General features: G+C 41.3%; 1 protein-coding gene and 1 long non-coding RNA gene across 4 annotated transcripts in view; one reads left to right on the forward strand and one right to left on the reverse strand.

Annotated features, from left to right (window-relative positions):
* pleca (plectin a) overlaps window positions 1-25,868 on the forward strand; it is a 183,516-nt gene that overhangs the window by 61,385 nt on the left and 96,263 nt on the right. The gene's annotated exons all lie outside the window — the stretch shown is intronic.
* Window positions 22,737-25,559, reverse strand: LOC142367211 (uncharacterized). Its single transcript, XR_012767039.1, has 3 exons — window positions 25,362-25,559; window positions 24,172-24,396; window positions 22,737-24,090 (listed from the first exon to the last, which is right to left on the reverse strand). It is a non-coding gene; the product is annotated as an uncharacterized LOC142367211 (long non-coding RNA).

Here is a 25,868-nt window from a genome sequence, read left to right on the forward strand (position 1 = left end):
TACGAAGGGTTTTATGAGGTTAATGTGAGGAAGTAGGCAGACCATGATATAACCTGAAATGTATATCAAACCTTCCTGACATCCCATATAATAAAGAGCAGAGTATTGATGAGAAGAATCCATCCCACAGCAGACAGCTTCACACGGTTGACTGAAATAAATCAATGATGAGGAGCACGTTGCTGCTCTGAATCTGCTGAGTCACTCTCCCCGGTTCTCTCTGAATTTACGCCGATTCATTCCTCTGTTGTACATCTGATCTTTTTCCAACTGAGGCCGAACGATGATTATTTCTGAGCGAGTGGAAGGAGCACAAAGTTCATCCCTCCGAGCTTCTTTTGGCTCGATGAGACGTTTTAAAACTTATTGTTCACAGACATTCAGGCTCAATTTGCTTCAGCAAGGAAAGTTTAGCAGACGTTTTTGGCCAATTCAAAGACGCTGATTAAGCATTAGCATTTAGCAGAGATGGGACCAAGTAACACATGTGCAAGTCTCAAGTCTCAAGTCTTAGCTTTCAAGTCCCAAGTAATTTTTTCTTGGGCAAGTCAAGTCACCTTATTATTGCAGTTTTACCTGCAGAATCTGATCTTAATAAAGTGAAAACACAAAGATATAAGTAACTGTCAGTAAACATCATTGGCCAATGTGTCCAACCTGTCCACCCCGTATCATATCAAGCTAACGTTAGCTAACTACCGACTAGGCTAACAGGATAATATTAGCTAATTTTACGAGCACTTACTGGTCAGAATGGATCTTCAAATGACGAACAAAGTTGGAAGTTGTCGTCTGGCTGTCTGAGATGTTGATGCTGCATGTCTTGCACTGTGCTGTTCGTCTTTTGCCGTCAAAATGGTAATTACGAAAGCCGAAGACAACGACTCTCGGTCCCGCTGACATGTTGATGCATATCTGATATGAGTTTATTCTCTCCAATAAACACTAAGGTATGTAGAGAGGGCATGACTGATTGACAGGGTAGGGATCCAATCATGACGCCATTCTCAGCCTGCGCTCCTACCGGGTAATCCATGTTATTTTTTTAATTGTTAATTTATTAATTTTATATTCAAACTGAAAACATGAACTGAATAACACTCAAGTCATTCAAGTCATCGTGTCTCAAGTCAAGTGCCCATTCTTTTACTTCCAAGTCCGAGTCGAGTCTCAAGTCTTTTATTTTTTGTCAAGTCAAGTCACAAGTCATCAAAACAGCAACTCGAGTCCAAGTCACAGTGACTCGAGTCCCCATCTCTGGCATTTAGCCCAGATTTCAGCAGGACTGGTCATATAAACTGAACTTGACTTCTGGGTAATTGAACTAGAAACCTTCAGAGCAGTCACGAGTAGGGATAGGAATTGTTAATAATTTAACAATTCCGGTTCCATTATCGATATCGCTTATCGATTCGGTTCCTTGTCGATTCTCATCCAGTTATATAGTACAAATGGCTTTGGTTGCCGTAACACATTAATTTCAAGTATGCACCAACATTTTATCTATTTTCTCCTCGATGAAAGGGGTAGCTACAGGTATACAGGAGCCTGCCTCACTCTCACAGTCCTCAACTAAATGTTGACAGTAGACGGAAATTTAAGCATTAGCATTTAGCCCAGATTTCAGCAGGACTGGTCATATAAGTTGAACTTGACTTCTGGATAATTGAACTAGAAACCTTCAGAGCAGTCAGGAGGTTATGCAAAGCACCAGCACAGTATCCTGTCACTATTGTGTTTTCATCTGCATCTTACTGGGAGAATGAAGCCTGTTCAGTTCCTTCTTTATAACATTTTAAATCATTGAAACATTGAAATGAAGTCTGACACTCGTCCTGACATACAGCGATGCGAGCGATAAAAAGTGATTAGAAAGCGTACTTTTCAATCAGTCTGTCCTGACATTGAACCCCTTAAAAAAATTGCCCGCCCTGTCTCTATCTGGACGACATTTCGCGGCGGCGGCCCGCCCCTAAACACTTCTTATTGGTTGAAATGAACACGCTGCTTCCTGTTGAGAAGCTAGTTAGCAACAGGTTAGCATCACTCAGCGAAGAATGGACGAGGAGAAGCTGATCTGCACCGTGGAACTAAAACGGCAACCAGGAAATATCAGAAATCTAAAAAAGGGCGCCACAAGTTTGTTTACGTCCCTCGAGGATTTGATTGGTTTGGATTCTGAACCAATAGAATTTTTTCCCTGTGGCACTCGTGGTATTGCAACAGAAAATCCCCTGTGGCCCAAAAAGCATTTTTCCCATAGACCGCAACAGTAAAAGAGACGCCTGTAAAACTGTTCACAGGACGCCTCCAGCTGTAACCGCTGTTATTTACTCATCTTTGTATTCTATATTTTTAAGTCATGGACTTTTTATCCGTCAAAAAGTTTTCTAACGGCCAGAAAAGCCCCAGAAAAGTCTCTTTTCCCAGCCCGACGTGTTAGTGCAGACCACATTTAATTATCACAGCTGCATTTTCACCAGTTAAAACCTTCTTACACATCCAGACACTGAAGTGCAAATTTACCCAGAGATGTTAGCGGCTTTATAAGGTCACAGCTGGACACTGAAATCACATCTCGTTCATTTGTCTTAAGTAAAAGATAAAAGTCAAACTAGAAACTTCTTCTTAAAGAAGTAATTGTCCTTTAGTCTCTTCCAACCTCTGCTATTCAGACATATGATCAGATAAAGAAGCTAAATGATTAAAAAACTGTTGTAATTGGCTTTATTTCTTCCAGATAAACTCTTTTTTTTTTGTCCGACTTCAGAAGGACAGATTAGTGATGGTACAAGTTTAACCAAATAAATGGGCTCGATGGGACATTCTCACTTTTTATAAATACTCAACCTGCTCAGTAAAGTCTTCTTTATCCAATTCACGATAGCTCAATGAATAAAGAGCAGTTTAATATCCATCTATGAGAAATGTTTGTCCCCATTTACCGTAATTTATCCCAGTTTCCATGGCTGCCACACATAGTTCACCAAACTGTGGATGCATCTGGAAAAAATCAAAGTCTTACCAAGTATATTTGTCTCATTTCTAGTCAAAATATCTCATTACACTTAATATCAGACACAACTGCCTAAAAAGTAGCATTTCAGCCAGATATAGGGACTTGTTTGAAGACAATACATCTGGAATATATTGTTAAGTGAAAAAGTCTTGAAAACAAATTGTTTTGAGTCACATATCAAATGAAACAAGCACTTTTTGACATTTGAAGAGGTTTTTAAGCTAATTTCAAGATCACTTTTGTCTCATAAGTCCTAAATATCACATTTTATTTCAAGAAATCTTGACGAGCCGATTTTTACTAGTTCCATTGGCAGATTTTTTTGCTTATTTCAAGCAAAAACGTCTTTTATTTGTTGTTTTTTTTACTTATTTTTGGAGGGGCATTTTTTCCAGTGTATATCTGGCTGAAATAGAACTTGTTAGGCAGTTGTGTCTTATAAGTGTAATGAGATATTTTGACTAGAAATGAGACAAATATACTTGGTAAGATTTAGATTTTTTCCAGTGATATGAACAGCTGAAAGTGGCTCAAACCGAGATAAAAAGGCCGCTCTGAGGCTCGCCCCGACCACATCGGCCTGGTACAGACGTGGTAACACTCTGGCAGAGTTCAGCAGCCGGCTGAGGCGTTTAAATAATCCTGGAGCGGGATCTGAAGGCCCAGAATGTTTTCCACAGAGATCTGCGGACAAAAGCTGCCTCGCTTCACTGAGCGCTCCCAAAGGAGACGCTTAATATGTTGGACGCTGCTGCTTACTCAGTCAGACTCAGTTCATTTGTAATCATGTCATCACCTCAGCACCATTACTCCCATTGTTATCCTCAGACTCTCTGAGTCGGCCCTCCAACGCGGGAGCCTGTCTGTGATTTCTGAAAGTTTTCACGCAGGAAAAGAGTTTAGTATTTCTTTCTTTCTTCTGTTCTCAGCCTTGACCTGAATATTTTTGAGCTCATTTCAGTCTTAAAGCAGCTCAGGGCAGGTTTTGGAGGAAAATCCTTTTGGAAAAAGACACAAACAGCTACAATTAGGTTAAACGAGAGAAAAAAACTTACTATATGGCTTACCATATATACTACATACTGCATACTGCATACTACATACTGCATACTATATACTACATACTACATACTCATCAATTAGACAGTATGCAGAGCGTTTACCCACAATTCATTTCGCTCCTGCCCGATCCGAAATCAGCCGGCCTGAAGCTGATTTCGCTTAAGCTCTAAACTCTGTAAACTTTAGCAACATTTGAAACATTTTCAGGCGAGAAAGTAGTCGTTTAGATCCCCAACATGTTGAAAACCTGACAAAATACTGGCTATTTACAATTTTGTTCCCACGAATTCGGCGCTACTAAAGCTAGCCGCAGTGAGCGCACTTCCGGTTATTTTCATAAAATAAAATACCCGTTGCCTTTTATCATAGGGAAAGCCAATACGATACAATTGGTGCTTTTGTTATGAAAACAGGAAGTGAACCTACTCTCGTTGTAGCTAGCTTGAAACTGCCGTTTTGACAGGAAATGACGATGTGGCTGTTAAAGTTCAGGTCTGAGTCCAATATTACCCCGAGATTTCTAACTTGATAATTAGGTTTTAGAGAGAAAGTCTCAAGGTGACTGATAACACTTTCTCTTTGTTTCTGTGGGCCACAGACAATGATTTCAGTTTTGTCTGAGTTTAGCTGGAGAAAATAGTTTTGCATCCACACACTGATCTGATCTGTTCGATGCAGTGACACAATGTATCTACAGGCCCGTGTTCTCCTGCCGTCAGTGACACGTAGATCTGAGTGTCATCTGCATAGTTGTGGTAGGACACATTATAGCTGCGTATTAGCTGGCCTAATGGAAGCATGTACAGATTGAACAATACGGGTCCCAGGATTGACCCCTGGGGAACCCCACAGGTCATAGCCATTTGGTTTGAGACACAGCCGGCCTGAAGCTGATTTCTCTTAAGCTTTAAACTCTGTAAACTTTAGCAACATTTGAAACGTTTTCAGGTGAGAAAGTCGTCGTTTAGATCCCCAACGTGTTGAAAACCTGACAAAATACCGGCTATTTACAATTTTGTTCCCACGAACAGCGCCACTAAAGCTAGCCGTAGCGAGTGACGCACTTCCGGTTATTTTCACAAAATAAAATACCCGTTGCCTTTTATCATAGGGAAAGCCATTACGATTCAATTGGTGCTTTTGTTTTGAAAACAGGAAGTGAACCTACCCTCGTTGTAGCTAGCTTGAAACTGCCGTTTTGACAGGAAATGACGATCGGTGACGTCACATTACGTTGCATCTTGGGTAGTTTGAGTATGAGTAGTAACCTCATGATGCATACCCAACATTTCGGAGAATCTAGTATGCATCCGGGAACTTCTCGCTTACTCAAACTCGCATACTAACTCAAAAAGTTTGTAGGAGTAGTAGGAGAAGTAGGAGAAGTAGGAGAAGTATGCGGTTTCGAACACAGCATCCGTCTCCTTGATGGATAGATCTCATCGGCACTGAAGTTGAGCTTTCTGCAGGAGGAAAAATGACTGATGGGCCTTTAAGTGGCGCAGAGGATATCCAGTTTGAATAAAAGTCAGAGCACTTGACCTCTGAGTGGTGTTGTGTTGCAGGAGGACAAAAGGCAGAGCAGCTTCCTCATGATTTAACCTGCCAAAAGGCTTCAGTAGCAGCAGAATCATTAGGTAATTGTGATAAAAAGACGTTGAGGAAACATAATGAACCCATAAATGCAACAAATGTTCGTGTTTGAAACATTTACACATGGTTTCTTAAGATCCTTGTTTCATCTTTGAGAACTTTTCCACAGATCAGCTGCATCTTGTGCTTCTTGCTGCTAAATATGACTCTATACTAAGCATTCCTGAAGCTGTTTCAGGGACATGTAGGAATATATATGGCTGTTTATCTGTAGAATGAACAGGATTATAAACAGATGCAGGTTCAGCTCCTCTAACCCTAACCCCTGAGTGAGTCAGTTGTAACACCTCTACAGTAAATGTTAATGTTGGGCTTCTTCTGGTTTAACCATTAAAACCAAAAACATCTGACAAACACTAAAGCTGGCAGCGAATCTGCAGCATGTCGACTTGTGAACTGAACATCCTCACCGGCCCGTGAGGCCTGTAAACTGCACAGTTTCCACAAAAACATGCTGTAACCTCACGATTGCTCTGTTGTTACCGGCCTCTTCTTCTTTTGTGTGTCAGATAAGCACGTGCACAGCACCTCGGCAGGGTTAAGTCTAGTTAAGTGTTTACACGCTGAAGCAATTAGACGCCTCGCCACTTTATCTCGGTGCTTTAGGCCACTTTCAGAGCTCCGATTCTGCACAATTTTGGTTAAATTAACACATTAATGATTACTTTTGCTGATGAATCAAACTCTTGGCCCATGTTGGCTTCATCTAAAACTAATCAGTTTATTTTGCGTTCATTTTTTATAATTTAAATCTACAAAATAACTCTTATTTTAGCTAAAAAATAGACATAACAAGACAAATACAACATTATCTGGGTGCTTTAGGCCACTTTCAGAGCTCCGATTCTGCACAATGTTGGTTAAATTAACACAATGATTACTTTAGATGATGAATCAAACTCTTGGCCCATGTTGGCTTCATCTAAAACTAATCAGTTTATTTTGCGTTCATTTTTTATAAGTTAAATCTACAAAATAACTCTTATTTTAGCTAAAAATAGACACAACAAGACTTTAACCAGACAAATACAACATCAGTTGACCTCGGGCTTCACCGCCGCTCCATTTCCTGTGTTTTATTCACGCTTTTAGAAGCTCCCTGATCGACTTATCTTCAAACCCCAAAACACAGTGACGGTGTAGTTTTTTCCCCGTATCTGAATGCTCTGAAGCAGACTTTAAGCACAGTTGTTGTGCAGCGGAACGTAAACCGTTTGCAGCCAGTAGCAACGCGACATGGAAGTCATTTTCTCAGCTTTTCTTTCCTCCTTCACTGTGTTGTTTCTTGTGTCACCTTCACTGATTAACGTTCTTTTTAACAGTGCTGCACGGCGAAGAGGATCTGCATGATGTGCACATATACCACCTTTAAATCCCACCCGGTTGAGGTTCAATCCTCAGATTTAACCTGATCTTTCCTCCGATCTTTGCACATAAATTGCACATTTTTCCCGCTAAGTTGCTGCCGTTTGTCTGATGAGAATGAGCCTTTCCTCTCTGATCGGCCCCTCTCGGTTTCCTTCAGTACGCTTTGCACGTGTGTCTGCAGTCAGTTTGCTGTCTGCAGATAAGACTTCAGGCCAGCATCAGCAGTTTTTCTCTGCTTCTGCACCTTCTGCCAAATGTTCCCAACATAAAAAAGTACACTGGAAAAAATGCCCCTCTAAAAATAAGTAAAAAAAACAACAAATACAAGACGTTTTTGCTTGAAATAAGCAAAGAAATCTGCCAATGGAACTAGTGAAAATCGGCTTGTGCAGATTTCTTGAAATAAGATGTGATATTTAGGACTTTTGAGTTAAAAGTGATCTTGAAATTAGCTTAAAAACCTCTTCAAATGAAAAAAAAAAGCTTGTTTCATATGAAATATGACTCAAAACAAGATGTTTTCAAGACTTTTTCACTTAACAAGATATTCAAGATGTATTGTATTAATACAAGTCCCTATATCTGAAGTTTGAAATCTAAAAATCTAAATCTCACCAAGTATATTTGTCTCATTTCTAGTCAAAAAAGTCTTGAACACATCTTGTTTTGAGTCATATATCATATGAACCAAGCTTTTTTTTCATTTGAAGAGGTTTTTAAGCTAATTTCAAGATCACTTTTATCTCAAAAGTCCTAAATATCACATTTTATTTCAAGAAATCTTGACAAGCCGATTTTCACTAGTTCCATTGGCAGATTGTTTTGCTTATTTCAAGCAAAAACGTCTTTTATTTGTTGTTTTTTTACTTATTTTTGGAGGGGCATTTTTTTCCAGTGCATTAATCACCTTTCTGTGCATTTTTCCCGACTTCTGACCGGCTCGCTGGCTCAGAGCATTTGTGAGGCTGGTCTAAGCCTATGTTACGGTAACAAAGCGGGATCTGGTCTGGATCAGGTTCGAGGTTTCACAAGAGAGAGATGAACTCGGGCAGTGTGGCCTCGTCATGGAAACTGTGTGATAAAGAGTTTGTCTCTGAGCACCGGACGTCTGCTGGGTTTCGGTTTGTTGTTGCTCCGTAATATTTAGTGTAATCCTGTTAAAGCTGTCAGACATGCTGGTGCATAAATCTGCACATGAGGGGCCTCCTTTACTCCACTGATCTGATTAGTTAATCTCATTAACCTCGGTTTTCCTGTAATTCACCAGGCCAACTGGTTCCGTAATTCGACACATCCTTTCTAAACATCCAGCCCCTCCTCTAATCCTCCTCTTTCTGGGCTATAATAACACTCTTTGTGCATTGTTTTGCAGGGGAAAGTTGACTCAGCAGGAGGATTGAAAACAGGTGGCCATGCTTGGGGTTACCCTGCAGCGGCCAGCAGGGGGCGCTGTTAGTGTGGCCAGAAACAGTGAAAGTGCTAATGATGTTCTTAGTTCAGAGTAAGCCTGTTAAAGCCTTGTTTTCTTGTGGTGAAAACATAGATTTTCTGCTTTCATGAGCTATTTCTCACTGGAAAAAATGCCCCTCCAAAAATAAGTAGAAAAAACAACAAATACGAGACGTTTTTGCTTGAAATAAGCAAAAAGAAATCTGCCAATGGAACTAGTGCGATTTTCACTAGCTTGTCCAGATTTCTTGAACTAAGATGTGATATTTAGGACTTTTGAGATAAAAGTGATCTTGAAATTAGACTAAAAACCTCTTCAAATGTAAAAAAAAAAAAGCTTGTTTCATGTGAAATATGACTCAAAACAATTTGTTTTCAAGACTTTTTCCCTTAACAAGATATTCCAGATGTATTGTCTTCAAACAAGTCCCTATATCTGGCTGAAATGGTGCTTGTTAGGCAGTTGTGTCTTATATCAAGTGTAATGAGATATTTTGACTAGAAATGAGACAAATATACTTGGTGAGACTGATTTTTTTTCCAGTTTTCTTGTAAATCTGGGAATTTGACCCCTGAGGTGGCAGAAGAGCCTTTATGTTGCTGCAGATTTTACTGAAACTTCTTGTGTTTCTGCGACTGTTTGTGGCAAAGAAATTAATTTCCCATCTGTTCCGCTCCATTTTTATCCTAATCTTGACACGACTGCCGACTTGTTTTTGATTTGAATGCCACTGATAAGGCTGAAGTTGCTGATGGCGGCGTGAAAAGCCGCAGGATGTTTGTCAAAGTGTCTGGCACACTCTCATCCCGAGTGAATTATTTGGATCTGATCTGCAGCTCGAGGCCATGTCTCTGTTTTTTTCTGTAGTTAAAAAGAAGAAAAGTCAGTTTCCTGATAATACGAAGGAATCACATGTGCTTCTCTGCAGACTGCGAGTCTGAGTCATATCAGAGCTTAAAATAGTGATATTAGGTAGCAGTGAAACTGTTATTGTATCTGTAGGAGTTCTTCTCTATTATTCTTATTCTTTGCGAAAGATGCTCGAAAACTCGTGAAATTTTGCGAGCGCCACCTGCCAGTCGACGACATGAAAGAATCTAAACTTTATCTTTTTGCGAGTCGCTCATTGACTCTGTAGCGCCCCCTACGATGCTTAAAAATGGTCCCTGCAATGGGGTTGGTTTCACGTGGGACGACAAAATTCGGTACACTCATTCATCATGCCCAGACGCACAAAAAAGGCTCTTGCTGCCATGGTCCCACGTACACAGGAAGGCGGCCATTTTGGATGTAAGGCACGTTTTGGTGCCATTTTTGACCGATTCCACACCTTGCATATGATCGAACTCGTCCTACAGATTTAATGCTACAGACTTCAAACTTGGCCAGGTTACTCTTAAGACATGGGGGGAAAAAATTGTTGGGCAACTTTTTCAAAACTTAAAGGGCGTGGCGACTCCTCAAAGTTTGATGACTCGCCATCACTCGCCACAAAAAATGAAGTCGCTTATAATTTCCACATACATAATCCAATCTTTCCCAAAGTTCATACGGTGATAGCTGGACCCAGCCTGAACGCGCACATATAACATAGTGACATCCACTTATAGCGCCACCTGCTGGGGGCTGGAACGTCTTTTTTTTTTTTCCACACCTCACATTTGATCGAACTCCTCACTGGAAAAAATCTAAATCTTACCAAGTATATTGGTCTCATTGAGTATCTCATTACACTTAATATAAGACACAATTGCCTAACAAGTACCATTTCAGCCAGATATAGGGACTTGTTTTAATACAATACATCTTGAATATCTTGTTAAGTGAAAAAGTCTTGAAAACAAATTGTTTTGAGTCACATATCATATGAAACAAGCTTTTTTTTTTTTACATTTGAAGAGGTTTCTAAGCTAATTTCAAGATCACTCAAAAGTCCCAAATATCACGTCTTATTTCAAGAAATCTTGACAAGCCGATTTTCACTAGTTCCATTGGCAGATTTGTTTTTGCTTATTTCAAGCAAAAACGTTTTGTATTTGTTGTTTTTCTTACTTATTTTTGGAGGGGCGTTTTTTTCCAGTGCTCCTACAGATTTAATGCTACAGGCTTCAAACTTGGCCAGGTTACTCTTAAGACATGGGGGGAAGAAATGATGGAGAAACCTTTCCAAACTCTGAACGGTGTGGGCGTGGCCAGGCGGTGAAAATCGTGTGATGGCGTTTGTGATTTGAAAGCCTTATCATCATCGCAAAGTCATGAAACTTGGCACACACGTCCACCCTGACAACCTCGTACGTATGTAAATGGTATCGTGTGTGGGCGGAGCAAAATGGCTCAGTGGCGCCCCCTAGAAATGTTCAAAAAACCCTCCTCATTGGGGTTATTATGTGCTCGTACGTACGCAGAGGGTATCGTGTGTGTGGGCAGAGCTGCGCGACTACGACGTCCAGCGCATTCCCCAACGTGCGCACATCTCAGCCGTTGTATTGTGTCATAAAGAACACGCAAAACTAATCATATCAGCAGCCAAATGTCTCTGAAAACCTTTAGATGATCAAATTACAACGAGATAAACTAACCGTACTACACCCACATAAACACACTGTACTTTCTGAATGATAAGCTTTGGTCACATTCATATTTTTCCTCCCACGGATATTTAAGTTTCTCAGTAATTATAAGTGGAAGCCCTTGTGCTCCTGTTATCTGCCTCATCTTGGATGACATGAAGCTCCAGGGGCGTTTGGCTCGCCAACCTCCAGCTTCAAGCGAAACCGCCTACGAGAGCCAATGAGGTGCATCGCTGTGTGGAAAACTCTTTCACTGAGAAACCGTTTCTTCTGGGAGCAGATTAACTGTTTATCTGCGTTTCATTATGATTACAGGCTGCTGGCACCAACTAAAAGCTGAAAATAGAAGAAATTTGAAGTGTATATTTAAAGAAATTAATCAAATCATAGATTTAATTTCCCCGTGCGTTCTCAAATATGTCCAATTTGCTGTTATTTTGACACTTTTCTTGGCCTCTTGACATCTTGGGTTGGTCACTTTGAGGCCTCCAAAGTTGGACTTGAGCAGCTTTCAGACAAAGTCTCAGACCCACCTGACTCCCTGTTTCTGCTGCACACTGGAAAAAATGCCCCTCCAAAAATAAGTAAAAAAACAACAAATAAAAGACTTTTTTGCTTCAAATGAAAAAAAAAACTTGTTTCATATGAAATATGACTCAAAACAAGATGTTTTCAAGACTTTTTCATTTAACAAGATTTTCCAGATGTATTGTCTTCAAACAAGTCCCTATATCTGGCTGAAATAGTACTTGTTAGGCAGTTGTGTCTTATATTAAGTGTAATGAGATATTTGGACTAGAAATGAGACAAATATACTTGGTAAGACTTTGATTTTTTTTCCAGTGCAGACCGCAATAGTAACAGAGACGCCTGTAAAGCGGTTCACAGGACGCCTCCAGCTGTAACCGCTGTTATTTACTAATCTTTGTAGTGTATATTTTTAAGCCATGGACCTTTTGTCCGTCAAAAAGTTTCGGCCAGGAGGCTGATGGGGCTGTGTTGTTGTTGGATGCCTCTGACACCATAGAGCTGCTTTTTGCTGTTGTTTGTTGTTCCAAACTCTGGGATGAATGGTCTCCAAGCCTTCTTCTTTGGATTTACTGAAACCTTCTTGTGCTGCATACAATATATTTTGGACCTAATTGCTGTACTGGATCGTGTCTCTCGGGGTTGGAATGTCTGAAAGTGATCTGAAAAAGTAGCGAGGAGGAGACAGGAATGTGGACCTGAACAGAGGAGGAGATGAGGTGCCCGGTCACAGGGTTTGCTTTAAAGTAGCTGTCAGGCCCGGCTTTATGAGGTGGGCCAGCTGATATATTGGACTCCATTAGTGCCTTTGACTCATCTGGCAGTTAAAAAACACCATTGTGGCTCCGCAGTGGATATATCACCCGTTCCCCCGGGTTTACGACCTCGCTGACGACGGTTTCAGACAAAGTTCTTCTTTTTCCTGCCGCTGGATAACCGGCCTTGTTCAAAAGTCTGAGAATTAGGTTGTTTTGGTGGGGCCTGATGGAGGTCCTGTTGCCAAAGGGTGTGTGCTGCAGTCAAACAAAGAGGCAAGTGGACATGCACGCCACCCAATCACTCATCATTCACCCACATTAGCAGCTTGGTGGCTTTACCCGGGTAATACCCTCAGAAAACTGCAGTCAGTTTGCAGTTAAACGTCATTATTGGAGTATAACTCATATTCAGGACGTTTTGACCAGTTCTCCGTCTGACAGGAGATCAATAAAGGCACAACTACAGCGGGTTAAAGAGGCTAATATTCATATATTATTATTATTATAATTATTATTCATCATAATAATATATAATATAGTTAATATTCTGTGGAATATGCAGGTTGTGTGTTACATTTGATTCTAAATATTAAGTAAAATATTGATAAATGATGTGAATGAGTGAAGAAAAATACAGTAATTATACCAAATTTCTTTGAAAAGCATAAAATGATTGGAAATTACACAAGTTAAAGACTTAATAAATGGATCTTTACTTTTAAATAATCTATTTTTTTTAGTCCTTTAGAGGAAAATGACTGAAAGGAGCATCAATAGATGTTTTTCTGCGTGGATCAAAGCAAAGGGAGTGAAGTTGGTGCCCGAGGAGGCTTCCAGGCTCTTAATCGACTGCTTAATGATGAAATAATAATCTAATGTAACAGTAATAAAATGACTCTAACTGAGCACCATGAGTAAGACTTTAAGGTGATGTGATGCATGTTGTTCTGGGGAATTTGTGTTTCTCAGCTCTGATAAAAGCAGGATTTTGAGTTAAATCTGGTGGATTTTGTGCTGTTTTGGTAAATCTTTTATCATGCTTTTACTCCTCGGTTCACTGGAAAAAATCGAAATCTTATCAAGTATATTTGTCTCATTGAGAATCTCATTACACTTGATATAAGACACAACTGCCTAACAAGCACCATTTCAGCCAGATATAGGGACTTGTTTTAATACAATACATCTGGAATATCTTGTTAAATGAAAAAGTCTTGAAAACAAATTGTTTTGAGTCATATATCATATGAAACAAGCTTTTTTTGACATTTGAAGAGGTTTTTAAGCTAATTTCAAGATCACTTTTAACTCAAAAGTCCCAAATATCACATTTTATTTCAAGAAATCTTGACAAGCCAATTTTCACTAGTTCCATTGGCAGATTTTTTTTGCTTATTTCAAGCAAAAACGTCTTGTATTTGCTGTTTTTTAACTTATTTTTGGAGGGGCATTTTTTCCAGTGTTCCACTTGAGTTCGGAGGTATTAGATGTAGTTGTTTGTCTCTCTTTGTTTGCAGGTCTGTTTAAGTGTTTCTCAGCTCTGATTAAAAGCAGAATTTTAAGTTAAATCTGGTGGATTTTTTTGTTATTTTGGTAAAACTGACTCTTTTATCACGCTTTTACTCGTCGGTTCCACTTCAGTTCGGAGCTATTAGATGTTTGCAGGTCTGTTTAAATGTGTTGATGCTCTGCGTTTCTACCACTTTCTCTCACTTCTTGGTATAAAGTTTCTGTTTTGTGTGTTGCCCGTAGCGATGGGATCTCCTCTGACCACCACTGTTCCGGCCTCGCTCTACTTACTCATATTTCTGTGGTGTGTCACGTTTCCACGGTTACGGGCATTCCTGGGCAGCCGCACCCTCACACGGGTTTTTTGATGAGTCACTGCGGTGGTCAGAAATGCTCCTACTTCCTTCTCTTCCGTTGCGGTGGTTCAGTTCCTCCTCACCACACCACGCTCTCATGATGAGTTTCGGCTCATTTTGACTCATTTTGGCTCATTTTTGGCAGAGTTGCACTCCTTTCTGAGTCAGATCGGTGATCTTTCTGCCACTTTTTGCACTGAGCGGCGTTTCCACGCTCAGTTTTTAACTATTGTTCTGTTGAAACTGGCGCTATTTCAGGCTATTTCCCAAAGGTGCCGCAGGATTTTCCCATGAATTCTCAGTGGCTTTTTGCTTTCTCACAGTCAGTGCTTCCATTAACTGTGCACAATGTCGGCCATTTTAGCTCCTTTTCAGTTAGCTCATGTTGAAAAAAAAAAAGCTTTTATACCCAAGATTTACAGTCTCAGTGGTTTGTGCTCCTCCAGCTCAAACCTTCAGTCCATGTTTGCTTGGCTTTGACACCGAAATGCAATAAAAATACTCAAAACTATGTTTTAATTGCTGTGTATCTCCAAAGATGCAGCCTTCATGTTGCTATGGTAACTCAGACAGGAATCAAAGCTAGCACTGGCTCTGTAGAGGAGCCGCTCAGGTTTATTGCGGTCACCGTGACATACTCGCCACATGTTTGGAGAGCGGGTTAAGGACGGGTTACGGTAGGAGGGATTCAGGTGGGTGCAGTTTGCAGTTTGTGCCACTAGATGTCCCCGTGGATGTGGGATCGGCATCTGTGGACCTCTGCAGATGTTTCATCGAAGGGATCGAAAAGCGATGGACAAATGATCAACACTCCAGCAGAGCAACAGCCTGCATTGATGTGGTAGCCATGGTTACGCATGGTATCCCTCTGCATCCCTTTCACCCCATGCAGAGGGAAGGTTTTTGGGAATGCGTGATGATGCTACATAGGGTCATATGCACTGGAAAAAATCTAAATCTTACCAAGTATATTTGTCTCATTGAGTATCTCACACAACTGCCTAACAAGCACCATTTCAGCCAGATATAGGGACTTGTTGTAATACAATACATCTGGAATATCTTGTTAAGTGAAAAAGTCTTGAAAACAAATTGTTTTGAGTCATATTTCACATGAAACAAGCTTTTTTTCTCATTTGAAGAGGTTTTCAAGCTAATTTCAAGATCACTTTTAACTCAAAAGTCCTAAATATCACATCTTATTTCAAGAAATCTTGACAAGCCGTTTTTCACTAGTTCCATTGGCAGATTTTTTTTTGCTTATTTCAAGCAAAAACTTCTTGTATTTGTTGGTTTTTTGACTTATTTTTGGAGGGGCATTTTTTTCCAGTGTGGGTACTGGTTGAAGCTGGCTTGAGGTGGGAGGTTTGTCACCAATGAGAAAGCATGGAAAAACACACCCTCTAACATCTAGGACCACAACTAGATTCTCTTAAAGCTTCCTCTGCGTTCTGTTTGGAAGCAACAGCAGTGCACGCAACGACTGAAAACACAGGACGGGTCGCCGATCGACACGCTTTGCATAAAACCAGACGATGACATCAAACATGTCTGTTTTGTGTCCTAACCCTAAGGTGTGAGAAAGCTCCCGATGGGCATCGCAGAGTTCTTCTTATCGTCCTGACTGCAGAGACAGAGCTGTACAGGAATATCGTGTCTTCTTCACATCTTTATCTAAAGGTCGTAACCTCGGAGTGTTGATAGACTCAGATCTGACTTTCAGCAGCCACATCAAAGCTGTCACCAAGGCAGCTTTTTACCATCTCAGAAACATCAACAGAATTTAAGGTTTCCTTTCCCAAACAGACCAGGAGAAACTCATCCATGCATTCATCTCCAGTAGACTCGATTACTGTAACGCTCTTTTAACTGGACTTCCCACAAAGAGCATTAAACATCTCACTGCAGAAAATGCCCAACAAATAAAAGACGTTTTTGCTTGAAATAAGCAAAAAAATCTGCCAATGGAACTAGTGAAAATCGGCTTGTCAAGATTTCTTGAAATAAAATGTGATATTTAGGACTTTTGAGTTAAAAGTGATCTTGAAATTAGCTTAAAAACCTCTTCAAATGAAAAAAAAGCTTGTTTCATATGAAATCCGATTGAAAACAATTTGTTTCAAGACTTTTTCACTTAACAAGATATTCCAGATGTATTATAGTAAAACAAGTCCCTATATCTGGCTGAAATGGTACTTGTTAGGCAATTGTGTCTTATATTAAGTGTAATGAGATATTTTGAGTAGAAATGAGACAAATATACTTGGTAAGACTTTGTTTTTGTTTTTTCCAGTGCTGCAGCTCATCCAGAACGCTGCTGCTGGAGTTTTAACCCGGACTAAGAGATCTGAACACATCACAGCAGCTTTAAAATCTTTACTCTGGCTTCCAGTCAGTCACAGAATAGATGTTAAAAGCCTGCTGATGGTGTACATCTGTGATCTGTTCAGAGAATATAAAGCCAGCAGAGCTCTTAGATCCAAGGACTCAGGTCAGCTGGTCCAGTCCAGAGTCCAGACTAAACATGGAGAAGCAGCATTTAGCTGTTATGCTGCAAACAAGTGGAACAAACTGCCAGTGGAGATTAAACTTTCACCAAATGGAGACATTTTTAAATCCAGGTTAAAAACATTTCTTTTCTCATGTGTCTATGCATGAAATTTGCACGCTATCTTTGAACTTATCTGGACTGTTGCTTGTTTTTAAATTCATTTAAATCATTTAATTTGTTTCTATATATATTCTTTTATGTATTTTAATGCTTCTTACACTCCCTGCTGCAATGCTTTTATTTTATGTAAAGCACTTTGAACTGTTTTGTACATGAAATGTGCAACAAATACATTTGATTTGATTTTGATTAAAGGTCGATGGTTACGGCTTCATCAGAGGCCTATATTCAGACAACATAATGTTATTTATCACCTTTATATATTCCACATTCCTTCCTTTAATAATCCCCGATCTAATCTGAATTTATCTGCATTAAAACCTGCTTCAGGAGGGTTTAATCTGGTCGTTTTCACGCGCTCAGAGCTGGTAAACGAGTCTTTTTAACAGGAAAAGCTGGAGTCCTCCGTCTGCACGAGGAGAATGTTTGTGCAGGAGGTGGACAGATGTAAGCAGCCTCTCAGAGGAAGACGGATGAGCTGGAGCTGCTTACACATCCATGGGAACTGGCTTCTGTTCTGTGGCCTGTCGGTGTTTCACCGCGCAGCTTATTGAGTGCAAAGTGTGATGGTTGCTGCTCGAGCCAAGAATGTCTCACCAGATGTTTGTGTGCTCTGTCAAAGCAGCATTTTTCTCCCATTCTGCTAAAAAACTTGCGTTTAACGACCTGGAAGACGAGCGTGTTTTAAATGGCTTTCTGCAGCGTTAGTCCTGGAATGCAGGGAGTGTTTCGTAGTTAAACGGCTTCGCTGTGAGCTGTTGATGTGTTCGTTCTCCGCTCCTCCGCCCCCTCCGCTGTGACAAACAGCTTTTAAAGAACTCCGCGATAAATCAGATTCTGTTTGTGTCCCAGCAGAGGTGCAGGCTAGGCTTCGTGTGATCTTTCTCCCACTCAGGGTTTTAATTCCTGTCAGGTTGACACTTAATTTGTGGCAGAAGAGAGGCTTAAAGGGATAGTTCGCCTCTTTTGACATGAAGCTGTATGACATCCCATATCAGCAACATCATTTAAGAACATGTTCTTACCCCCTGCTGCGTCCTGTGAGCCGTGTTCCAGCCTCATTTTGGCGTTGATGAAGGTAGTCCGGCTAGTTGGCTGGGGTTTAAAAAATAAAGCGTTTTGCTTCTCAAAACAATATGCTTTCAAAAGAGTAAAACATTTGCATCACAAAATGGTTCTCCAGGAAAAAGTCAGACCTCACAATCGTTTGGCCCTATTTTCTCTCCCTTCGTATTACTGCCTGCTGTGGTTACCTGGTTAGGTTTAGTCCTCTTACATCACTCAGAGTAGAATTATTCAGCCCCCCACAACTTCCCATCGTGCAGTATTCACTGAACCTCTGAACGTTTTCATGTTCAGTTTGGCTGTCAGTTAATGCTCATCAGCAATTGTATAGTTCACTTAACTTAAGAAAGAAATTAGCTCATAATTAGCCTTGGTTTAATAAGATCAAGAAAAATATGTAAAATTCGGTATTGATTCTGCAAACTAACTTTCTTCCTGGTTTAAAATGAGGGAAAACGGAGGTTGATGAACTTAACCCGAGGTCCCGAGTACAGAATCTGACTTTTTCTTTGATTTTCCATCAGAAGTTGAAACAACAGAGCATTTTTCACTGACTGTACTCGGTTTTTATCAAAGATTAGTGGGAGTGGACACACCTAAACCATCTCCAACACTTGGTTTAGGTACGTAATGCTAACAGAACGTGTGTGTCATGATGTAACGTTTTCAAAATGTCCGACTTTTACCATAAAGCGTCACCTCAACCTATGGTGAAAAAAAGCTTTGAGTCAGATTATTTTTCACAAAAAACTAACCTGCAAACACTGGGAAAACGTTGAATTTATCTGTCTGAGTTGTTTCTATTATTTTGGTAACTTTCAGACCCTCCCATTAATCAGAGAGATTAAGAACACACCGGGGGGGCGTGTTGGAGGAGCTTTTTGTTGGTCAGATGTCCGCTGTGAAGACGGGAGGTTTTGGTAAAATGATTTTTTTGACCACTTTTTGAGCTTGTAAAATCAGATTAAGTTAACTTTCGTTTTTCATCTAAGTTGTAAGAGATGTTTAGTTATTGTTTTGTTCATATTTTTTGTTGGAAATAAACTCCATATATTTTTTAAACAATCAAGTCAGAAGTGCAAGAATCAGACCACCTGTTGCCCCCCACGGCCTTTCTTAGAAAATGTAGTTTGGAAACTTAGTAGGCCGCGACCGCGACTTTTTCCTGGAGAACGATTCTGTGATGCAAATGTATTACTCTTTTAAACGCATATTGTTTTGAGAAGCAAAACGCTTCATTTTTTTGGCACCAGCCAACTAGCCTGATATTGCTAATATGGGATGTCATACAGCTTCATGTCAAAAGAGGCGAACTATCCCTTTAAGTTGCTGAAGCTGCGGGCCTCGGCTTCACTTCTCTCCATCTGTGGCTTTGTGGTGGTAACCAGACGGAGCTCGGCTTTGTTTGATTTAGTGCCGCAGCACAGGTAATGCAGAGCATCTGGAGACGAAGCTGCATCCACAGACCTGAAGTTTTCACAGAGGTTTTATCTGCGGGAACCTTTAAAAACCCAGTTTATGATCTATGATTCATTTCTCCAGATTTCAATATATCTTTCCTAAGATTGTGACAGGCGATCCACATATCATGGAGCTGCTTGGCAGCTCTGTGTGGTGGAGCCTCACGTGGAACAGGGCTGGTTTATGGTCGCCGTGCCTCAGAGGGGTGCGGTTGTCTCCATCTGCATCACTGGCTGATGACGGCAGGCGTGCCCAGAAGGAACTTTAATACACTGGAAAAAATGCCCCTCCAAAAATAAGTAAAAAAAACAACAAATACAAGACGTTTTTGCTTGAAATAAACAAAAAAAATCTGCCAATGGAACTAGTGAAAATCGGCTTGTCAAGATTTCTTGAAATAAGATGTGATATTTAGGACTTTTGAGATAAAAGTGATCTTGAAATTAGCTTAAAAACCTCTTCAAATGTAAAATAAAGCTTGTTTCATGTGAAATATGACTCAAAACAATTTGTTTTCAAGACTTTTTCCCTTAACAAGATATTCCAGATGTATTGTATTAAAACAAGTCCCTATATCTGGCTGAAATGGTACTTGTTAGGCAGTTGTGTCTTATATTAAGTGTAATGAGATATTTGGACTAGAAATGAGACAAATATGCTTGGTAAAACTTGGTAAAATGTGATGTTTATTAAGGAAAATACAAAAGGTTTGCAGGGAGAACGCTCAGAACAACTGGCGCCTGTAAATCCCAGCGATTCCAGATGTTTGTCCCGTAGTCGCTAAGCTCGATGTACCATCTCAGCCTGTTTTCACTGCTGACTTGATTCTTTTTACAGATATTAATTGCAGAACGAGGGGAAAAAAAAATCCCCTTTTCTTGCTAACTTTTTCCAAACCTTGTGCATTTTGAGCCCGCCCGGCAGCTGTGGGGACCCTGGATCCAGGAGAGCTCAAACACAGGCACAATTGTCTGTTGGTTCGATGGCTTTTCCATTTAACTCGGCCTGCTTTGGGTGTGTGATCCGAGTGTTGATGGGAATGTTCGGAGGCCAGAGATCGTAGACTTACTCAGCGCTTGACCTTCAGATTTAGTCTTTCCAAATAAGAGCCTCTGGAAAGAATGCGTGACTTTGACATCATGTTATATTGTGCTGGGCGCCTCCGGCAGTTTAAAGTACACAGAGAGCTGTTCATTGGCTCCCTGGTGTTCTATGAAGTGTTGGAAACCCTTTTTTTTTAATTTTTTTTTTTTAGATGCTTTAAAAAACAAATGTGCAGTCGTCACTCAGTGGGGTCACATGGCACTGAAAGGATCGGATTATTGGCTAAATTACAATCAGACTGAGTTATTAAGTGCATGTAGACACCTTAATCCGACTAAGAATTGGATCGGATCTGAGAGGAAGTGTGATGTAGAGCCCTGCACTCCTGCGGGAGTCCCGCGGGACTCGCGGGACCCAACGCAAAGCAGTGCGGCGCAGGACACATTTTGAAAGCTCATTGCGGGCGTGGGCGGGAGGGGGAGTGCCTAGTGCGGGAGCGTGCGGGAGCGTGCTGGAGCGGGCGGGAGCGTGCGGGAGCGGTGATTTTAGCATTAGCCGCTTTCGGACTGTAGGAACCATTAGCAGTTCTAATAACCTTTTAATCCGCGGGGCCGTTTTCTCCCGCATTTGGACATACAGGAACTCGGGGCTTTCTCCCTCAGTTCCTATAACCGTTTCAGCTCCTTCTCCGAGGTCGGGTCTTTTCAGGGTTCTATAGAACGCATCTGACGGAGGTGTGTGGTGGTCGGTAGCTCCGCCCCTTGTCATGCTGTCACGGCTGAAATGTTTACTCATACGACACGGACACAACCTTGGCGTGTTTAATAAGTTAAACCTCCCCGTTGTCTCCTTTGTCTGTGGCGCTCTGCTCTCCTTTCTTCCTTCATGAAACCAAGAAGTATGGCCTGCGCTCCATCCTTCGTCTCCTGACTCTCTCTGTGAGCTCTTTCAGCCTCGATATTAGACGCCTGATGTGATTGTCCATGATTAATATCACCATCATGCAGACCATGAACACGGTGGCCTCCCCGCTCTCCATGTTAGCTTCTTTGTGGTGTTTTTTCTTCTCTCCTTACTTTTACCGTTTTGTTTTGTTTTGTTGTTGAATGTGGCGCTAAACGGCTAACGTAACACGTCACTGACGCAGACGGCTGCGCGCGGCACATCAGTCCCGACTCATGTGGGAATGCAGACTGGAACAGTTCCGCTAGGGAAGGACAGTTATTAGAACGACATTCGAGTAGGACAGTTCTGATAACTGCGTTCTTAGAACGGCTCTGTCCGAAAGCGGCTATTTACTTTTATTTTAAATGTGCTGCCATATGAATGAAAGTGCCATAACATTTGTTGTGCAAACACACTTTTAACATCAGCATCTTTCTGTAGTTTTTATGTAGAAGCCTCGCTCCACTGTCTGTTTCCTTGAATGACTTGCTGCTATCAGTTGTGTGTTTTGCCTTTAAGTGATATTTTAGACTGGAACTACTACGCTGAGAAGACAATTCAACTTGGCAGTGTTTACAGATGACTTTGGTTCTGTCGACTCCGCCGTCTGGAAGAACTTTAACATGAAAATGGTCGAGTAAAAGTTCCGTACCCTTCTCCATGTTTGGTGGATCCGCCGATTACTTTCTTTTCCGGTTCCGCAGCAGACAGCAACAGACTTTTACAAAATAAAAGCCTGTGAGCAACCGACTTTTACAAAATAAAAGCCTGTGAGCAACAGACTTTTACAAAATAAAAGCCTGTGAGCAACAGACTTTTACAGAATAAAAGCCTGTGAGCAACAGACTTTTACAGAATAAAAGCCTGTGAGCAACAGACTTTTACAATAATAAAAGCCTGTGAGCAACAGACTTTTACCAAATAAAACCTGTGTTAATTGGCAATAAAATATTTATCGGTGTTAAATAATTAAGAAGTTAACGAGATAATAAACTACACAGCCCAGCCCTAGTGATGATGTTTGATAGTCTCTGGATGAGAAGTTCTCTTCAGGCAGACTGATTGTATAACAGCAGTTCTCTTTAATTTCAACTAGTTTTCCAGTTATAAATGTCTGATTTCTGCAGCACAAAAACCGAATGATTAGAGGCGGAGCTAAATGTTTGATCCCATTCGTTCTTCCAATCGAAACCACACTTATCATCACGTTTTGGACAGTCTGAGCTTAAATGTAAATGTATTTTATTTATACAGCCCTTTACAGACAATCCTTACGGTGTACCAAAGTGCTTTACAGCAGGTAATAAATAAAGAGAAGAATAAGTAAAAAACAATAAAAGAACAGTGAAAGCAATAAAATGCAACAAAATCAAATAAGATAAAATAAAAAATAAAAGTGCCATCATACTACTGGGTAGAGATGGGACCAAGTCACACATGTGCAAGTCTCAAGTAATTTTTTCTTGGTCAAGTCAAGTCCTGTAATAGGTCAAGTCACCTTATTATTGCAGTTTTACCTGCAGAATCTGATCTTAATAAAGTGAAAAGACAAGATATAAGTAACTGTCAGTAAACATCATTGGCCAGTGTGTCCAACCTCTCCACCCCGTATCCTATCAAGCTAACGTTAGCTAACTACCGACTAGGCTAACAGGATAATATTAGCTAATTTAACAAGCACTTACTGGTCAGAATGGATCTTCAAATGACGAACAAAGTTGGAAGTTGTCGTCTGGCTGTCCGAGATGTTGATGCCGCATGTCTTGCACTGCGCTGTTCGGATCCAATCATGACGCCATTCTCAGCCTGCGCTCCTACCGGGTAATCAATATTATTTTTTAAATTAATTTATTAATTTTATATTCAAACTGAAAACATGAACTGAATAACTCTCAAGTCATTCAAGTCATCGTTTTTCATGTCAAGTCAAGTGCAGAGTCTTTACTTTCCAAGTCTGAGTCGAGTCTCAAGTCTTTTATTTTGTCAAGTCACAAGTCATCAAAACAGCAACTCGAGTCGACTTGAGTCCAAGTCACAGTGACTCGAGTCCCCATCTCTGCTACTGGGTATTGAAAGCAATCCTAAATAAGTAGGTTTTTAGCCTAGATTTGAATAGCTTAGGATGCTTGTTTCCAGTTTTGCCCGTCTGCTGGATGGTTTGAGTGTTTCAAACCGAACGAGGTGGCTGCTGTTGTCTCGCAGGGTGAAGCTCTCTGTTCTCAGCTGCTTATCGATCCTTTTGGTTTCTGTTTGCATCCTGTGAGCTCACTCCCCTCCGCTCCTCCTCTCCTCCTCCCGTCCTCTCTGTTTCTATTTCGACTCGGAGAGGTTGTGAGCGTCGCTGTTTCTGCATCACAGTCGGGCAAAAGTGATGTAGAGGTAGATGTTTTACAGCTCCTAAAGGAATTTTTGTGCAAAAAGAGGCAGTAACAGAGAAAACTGACTGAAGAAGAAGTTCCTTAAGTCGAGATGGTTGCCGGGATGTTAATGAGCTCGGCCGACCTGGTGGCCATTTATGAGCTTCTCTTCAGAAATGGTGTCGTTGTGGTAAAGAAGGACCGGAGGCCGCGGTCCATGCACCCTGAGATGAGCGGCGTGACCAACCTGAAGGTGCTCTGCTCCATGGGCTCCCTGAAATCAAGAGGCTGCGTCAGGGAGACCTTCGTTTGGAAGCACGCCTACTATTTTCTCACCGACGAGGGAGTCGCGTACCTGAGAGATTACCTGCACCTGCCAGCAGAGATCTCACCTGCAACCTCCGCTCGGGTCCAGGCGGCAAAGGGTCCCGGATCTCCCAGATCTCCCAGATCTCCCAGCTGGAAGCAGAGAGCTGGAGGACGAACCGCGGAGAGCCTGATGTTTCCCCACCGGAGAGCTGAAGGAGAGCCGGGAGAACCCGACTCCGGCTGGCACCACGCTCGGCTCAGGATTCAGAACCTTAAAATAAAACAGATAAAACAGCTGGATGTGGAGGTTTTAAACCCCGAGCATCGCCTCACAGCTCCTCCATCAACAGCTTTCACAGCAGCTTCAGAGGACAAAGGGGTCAGTTTTAGGTTTGCTCAGAGAGTCGTGAAGAAGACGGATCCTGAGCCTGTGGCCTCATCAGAGGCCTTATCTGCTGCCTGGAACATCCCTCTGGAGTCGGTCACAGAGGACCCTGAAAAGGAGCCAGAGGTTCAGGGACCAGGGCCCAACTTCCTCCAAGGTTTGGGCTTCCTCCGCCTCCTCCTGCTCTTTGCTTTAACTCATCATGGCGTTGCCATGGGCACGGCTTCCGTTTGGGAGGCTGAGAGAGGGATAATTTAATCTCCTAATGACATGAGCGATGGGTTTGTCATTTTCCACAGAGCTAAAATAGCCTGCGTCATTGTACTGGATGCAGATCGCAGCATCTTGGAGCTTTCTGACCAGTTTTTAGGGTTTGAGTCTGAATTTACTGACTCCAGCTTTGTTACAGTTTCACATCCGTCTCATGTCATAGACTAACTGGACCCGGTGTAACTAACTGGGGATGGATTCGTCAGATCTCGGAGGCAACAGAGGAGTAAAACTCCTTTTTGCTTTGATTGGCAGGATAGAAATAAGTAGGCGGGACTTAAACGTGAGAATGAGAATATATAACACAGATGTAGAAACTTAACACCATTGAAGAAAGTGAACTTATGATTAGAATTCTTTCCAAACCTCCTTCTTTTGTCCTTCCCTTTGAATCTGTGAGTTCGGTTCAGGAGTTCATGCAGCCGGGGATCAGCTGGGAGTGTTCAGTAACTTCTAGCATGGAGTATTTCAGGAAGTTTTGCATTAACTAAAACTGTGTCTTAAAGGGATAGTTCGCCTCTTTTGACATGAAGCTGTATGACATCCCATATTAGCAACATCATTTATGAACATTTTCTTACCCCCTGCTGCGTCCTGTGAGCCGACAGCCGCACCTGTTACGGTGTTTGCTGCTCGGTCTGCACTTCGGTCTGCACGGTCTGCACAGCAGGCAGTGATACTAAGGGAGAGAAAATAGGGCCAAGAGATTGTGAGGTCTGACTTTTTCCTGGAGAACCATTATTTGATGCAAATGTATTACTCTGTTGAACGCATATTGTTTTGAGAAGCAAAACGCTTTATTTTTTAAACCCCAGCCAACTAGCCGGACTACCTTCAACAACACCAAAACGAGGCCGAAACTCGGCTCACGGCTATTACACGTTGCAATAAGAATCTGCAAACTGTTCATTAATGGGGTTATTATCCGGGCCTCTTTGGTGTCAAATCTAAATGTAGAGGTGTTTTAATGTGCTGGGTCCCTGTGAATACTTCCATTCTGTAGATACATGGGCTGTGTGCGGAACTGCATACTACATACTACATACTTCCATACTACATACTGATCGATCAGACAGTATGCAGAGCGT

The sequence above is a fragment of the Odontesthes bonariensis genome, chromosome 18, assembly GCF_027942865.1.
Source record: "Odontesthes bonariensis isolate fOdoBon6 chromosome 18, fOdoBon6.hap1, whole genome shotgun sequence".
In the NCBI taxonomy this organism is placed as follows: domain Eukaryota; kingdom Metazoa; phylum Chordata; class Actinopteri; order Atheriniformes; family Atherinopsidae; genus Odontesthes; species Odontesthes bonariensis.